The sequence below is a fragment of the Poecilia formosa genome, unplaced genomic scaffold (genome assembly GCF_000485575.1).
Source record: "Poecilia formosa unplaced genomic scaffold, Poecilia_formosa-5.1.2 Scaffold73, whole genome shotgun sequence".
In the NCBI taxonomy this organism is placed as follows: Eukaryota; Metazoa; Chordata; class Actinopteri; order Cyprinodontiformes; family Poeciliidae; genus Poecilia; species Poecilia formosa.
In genome coordinates, this window is record NW_006800012.1 from 111,645 (window position 1) to 117,036 (window position 5,392).

The following is a 5,392-nucleotide window of genomic DNA, read 5'->3' on the forward strand; positions in this document are numbered from 1 at the left end:
AAACTTGGATTCATCCTACAAACTTCTATAAAGTTTTATTTGAACAGACAGCAAATTTGTTAGCAATAGTCTTTCTGTTCATATTCATTTTCTGCACTTGTTTGATAACCCATAAAACATTAAAAAGGTTTGACTTTACAAAGACAACTGAGGAAGGATATACATACATACATACATACATACATACATACATACATACATACATACATACATACATACATACATACATACATACATACATACATACATACATACATACATAAATACATACATACATAAATAAGTAAATAAATACAATATTTCTTAGAGTTTTGTACTACACTGTACTTTTTTACTTAAAATATTTAAAATATTTTAAGTAAAAATAAGGCATAAAATTTTCCAGATCCCCACAGTGAGTAACTTAATGAAGACAGTTCTCATATTCATCTACTGTCTGACCTCACATAGGAAAGATAAGCTTTCCTATTTAATAACTTTAATGTTTAAGATGTCTTTGGGGTTACAGCTTTAAAGTTTTTCACAATGGTCTCTAATTTTATTACAAAAACACTCTGATACGTGATTGTATTTATTGAGTGTACTATGATGTAGAGCTGCTCAGGTCCTTTCCAGTCTTTCAGTTTTGTCTGCATTCTCTCTGGAAAAATGAACTAAGTTTGGCTGCCAGCTTTTTCTCAGAGACAAAAGGATTTCCTTCTTGCACATCTCCAATAGAAGTTCAACTTAGGCCGTCTCTTTCTGCTTGACATGTCTTTTCATATCAACAATACCAAGCACTGGGTCATGTGATGACATTTTAGCGTTTTTGGATACTTCTTTTAGTATTTTGAGGTCTGTTTTCAGGGCGAACCTACTTGAATGTCCCAACATGGGCATAGTGGCAGTTGCTTTGCATATCCCAGAACATTTTTCATTTGACTGATTTCATGTTTTTTAAGGTTTAGTGACCTTTGTTTGAAAGTGTTTAGACAAGAAGGTGGGTAATAAGAGAGGGTGAAGACATGCTGCAAGAATCATCAGGTCTGGACTCCAACCTGTGATGAACCTGCAGGCCTCCATATATAGGTTGTGTTTTACCCCTGCACCACCACAGCGCTGCCCTCCATGTTTAGTTATTTTTTCTTTTGACCAATTGAAATTCTCAACCCACCTCAAAAAGAGCCTCAACTTTCAGACTGAGGTTGAACATAATGTGCTTCACTGAACTGAATTACTGAAAAAATTAACTTTCAAATAATATTCTAATTTGTGAGAACTCAACAATGTAACCCATGTTTCATCAACTCAAATACTTTTAAATACCTCACCACTTATTTTTATGTTATCAAATCATACAATATTGTTTTAACTAATTGTCATCATGTTGGTATCTAATCCTTTGAAACTTTTCCATCGTCAGTGTCAACAACCAGTTAACTATGAAAACACTCCTCCCTCCTCCATACAGTAAGATCACAGTAACTGGAGCACAGTTCAGATTCAATCATTGAGCTGATGTAGTCGAACTTTTCACACGATGATGAACTTCAGCTTGTTTGGAGCTTTGCTCTGCATGTTCAGTAAGTACGCCTAAATAATGTATTTTTTATATAATTTTGCTGTTCATGTGCTAATATCATCACTTATAAATATTATTTTGTTTTTCTTGAATGCACATTACAGGTTGGAGCTCGACATCGGTTTGTCAGTTTCACTCAGTTGTTGTTCAGCCTGGAGGAGAAGTCACACTGCGGTGCTCAAATCTGAGCCGTGTTCCTGTGTTTCTCCACTGGTTCAAACTGGCTGATGGACCAAACGCCACCATCATCATGTCTATGAGTTCTGGATGGAGCAAAACTCAACTGGGCCGATTTACAATGACATCCAACATCACAGACCTTTTCTTAGACATCAGATCAGTGGTTTTCTCTGATACTGGACTGTATTTCTGTGAATGTCGCACAGATGGAAACCCAGTAATTTTCACTGCAACATATTTAAAAGTTGAAGGTACGATTTTAAAACCTATAAGCCAAATAAGAAAAATAACTCTTGAGAATAATTAGAAATCAGTTTTATACTTTCCAGTAGGTAAGTCAATATTGCAGCATTTATTGCAGTTTCTAAACTTATATGTGTTTGTCTCCTCAGTAGATGTGAGTGATGAAGGTATAAATGTACCAACTGCGATCATGAGTTCTGTGACCCTTTTCTTTGTGTTACTGATCTACTGTCTGATGGCAAAAAATGGGATTTTTCAGACAGGTATTGTTATTTTGTCACCAAGCAAAATTAAAAAAAATGTACAAATTCTGGATAACCAACCAGATGAACTGTTTCTGTTATTTAGATCAAGTTTACACTCAGAGTCAACCACGAAATGAGGTATGTCAAAACTAAACTCAGATCTGTTTTTGGTCATTATTATGTATCATAACTTTGGTGTGCAGCACTTATGATAGCAATTGGTGCTATCAGTCTCACAATAATAATCATCTTGCTGTTAGAAGGTTCTCAGTTTATTCAGCTTTCCCTGCTGCATGTTGTTGGAGAAGAAACTTAAACCTAAATTACTTATTAATTTAAGCACAACTGTGTGAATGTTGAATGTGGCTGGGAGAATTAGACTTGAAATGTAAAAGTTATTTGAGTGGTCGGTGTGACAAGAACAGCACTATTTAAGTTTAGACCATTTACCTTCCCATGATTTGATTGGTTAAAATGTCTCCATCCACAGAATCTGAGCTCTGATGACCTGAATTATGCTGCTCCAACTTTTCACCCCAAAGCTGGAAGCAACAGAAGACCTGCAGCAGAGAGAGAGCTGGAGACAACTGCACTGTATGGAGCCACCAGATAAATTCATGTCAGACTTTAGGCTGTTTTTATTTGAGTTTTGTTTTTTTCAAACATTAGCATTTCAAGTTCTGTTTGCAGAAGATTCAATAAATCTGATAAATGTGACATTATTGCATAGAGAATGTCAGATGGGTGGACTTGATTCATGTAAATCTGAACTGGTGTGATTGTTTGTCATTTAGCCTGATTGTTTTATATTATCATTAGTTCTCATATTTCATAGATTCTTTGTTGCTGCTTTGCCAATGTTGTGGTGTGATTATTACTCTGTTTCTGTTTGGGGGTTTTTTTCTGACAATGCTGCAAGAAATATTTCCCAATAATAAAGCGATTCTGACACTGACACCTTTAAAGCAAATGACCTAATTCAGCAGAGGTCCAACCAATTGATGCTATCAGTCTCACAATGAGTGGAATGGAGATCATATGATTGCAGTGAGTGTCTGAAGTGATTGGTCATAAAAGTCCATCACTGGTTCATCAGCATTCCTGGCTGCCATTACAGCACAAAGACTAAAGAAAACTCCAAGCAGCTCAGAGAAATGTTCATTGAAAGAATAAGCCAGGGGATGGATACAAAAAAATTCTTAGACACTGAGCATCCCCTGGAGTTCAGTTAAATCCATCATCAAAAAATGGGAGAAATATGAGCCATGTGTAAATCTGCCTAGATATATGTTACAAAAACTTTAATAAGTATTTCCTGTTGTTTTAGCTCTCTGTTTATATTAGTTGAATATTATAAACTGCTAGATCAAAATATGTTATTATTACTGTGTAATATTTCCACATAACTATACATGAAGCTAGTTTCATTTGTTGCTGAATTACAAAATACATTTCTTGAGGATATTCTAATTTACTGATATAAATGTGTAGAACAGAAAGGAATATGACTATGTTCACTTGTCAGGTAATAAATCACTCTAGAATAACAACCTTTAAACATAGTTTTAATTAAGTCGACATTTCTGTACCAAAAATATGTTTATTTATCTGATGTAATATTCTAATTTTAAAGCCATGTCTTTATTAGCTGTAAGCAGAAAATCATCATAACAGAAATAGAATCTTGAAAACATCAATCTGTGTGGAATTCATCTGTGTAATGTGTTTCACTTTGTGACCCAAGTTACTGAAAAGAAATGTAACATTGTAATTTATTGAATATGACTAACTCACTTTAAAAATACATTACTGCTTATTTTTCTATGTTGTCAACCAGACGATATTGTTTTAACTAATTGTCATCATGTTGGTATCTAATCCTTTGAAACTTTTCCATCGTCAGTGTCAACAACCAGTTAACTATGAAAACACTCCTCCCTCCTCCATACAGTAAGATCACAGTAACTGGAGCACAGTTCAGATTCAATCATTGAGCTGATGTAGTCGAACTTTTCACACGATGATGAACTTCAGTTTGTTTGGAGCTTTGCTCTGCATGTTCAGTAAGTACGTCTAAATAATGTATTTTTTATAAAATTTTGCTGTCTGTTTGTGTGTTAATCAATTACAAATATTATTTTGTTTTTCTTGAATGCACATTACAGGTTGGAGCTCGACATCGGTTTGTCAGTTTCACTCAGTTGCTGTCCAGCCTGGAGGAGAAGTCACACTGCGGTGCTCAAATCTGAGCCGTGTTCCTGTGTTTCTCCACTGGTTCAAACTGGCTGATGGACCAAACGCCACCATCATCGTGTCTATGAGCAGTTCTGGATGGAGCAAAACTCAACTGGGCCGATTTACAATGACATCCAACATCACAGACCTTTTCTTAGACATCAGATCAGTGGTTTTCTCTGATACTGGACTGTATTTCTGTGAATCTCCAACAGATGGAAACCCAGTAATTTTCACTGCAACATATTTAAAAGTAAAAGGTAAGATCTTTAAGTATTGTCTGTAATATGAAAAATAAATAAAAGATGTAAAAATGAATTTCATATTATAGAACACAAAAGATTAATATAACAGCATCTATTTCAGTTTCCAAACTTATACATGTTTGTCTCCTCAGTAAATGTGTATGATGAAGTAACAAATGTACCAACTGCGATCCTGAGCGCTGTAACAATTTTTCTTGTAATACTCATCATCTGTCTGGCAGCAAAAATTTGGATTTTGCAAAGAGGTATTGATACATCATTTATATGAAACGTGTAAAAATTTACAAATTCTGAATCTGTAAATGTTTAAATAACTAGATAAACTGTTTCTGTGATTTAGCACAAGTTTATACTCAGACTCAACCACAGAATGAGGTATGTGAACAAAAACTCTGTTATTGGTGATTATTATAGATTATAACCTTTAGGTTTGGTTCAATGGGAATAATAATCATCTTACAGTGAGATGGTTGTTTGCCCACCTCATGCTGTTGCCCCCCTTAGGGGCAAGAAACTTCACCCTAAGTTAACAACTGATTTGAAAATGGGTGTGTGAATGTCAAGTGTGTGAATGTTGAGTGTGTGAACGTCGAGTGTGTGAACGTCGAGTGTGTGAACGTCGAGTGTGTGAACGTCGAGTGTGTGAACGTCGAGTGTGTGAA

General features: G+C 35.1%; 1 long non-coding RNA gene across 1 annotated transcript; it reads left to right on the forward strand.

Moving 5' to 3' along the window:
* The first annotated feature begins 2,140 nt into the window (after positions 1–2,140).
* LOC103140586 (uncharacterized) lies at positions 2,141–3,502 on the forward strand. The gene is made up of 3 exons (XR_476523.2): positions 2,141–2,247; positions 2,333–2,367; positions 2,720–3,502. It is a non-coding gene; the product is annotated as an uncharacterized LOC103140586 (long non-coding RNA).
* The last annotated feature ends 1,890 nt before the right edge of the window (positions 3,503–5,392 follow it).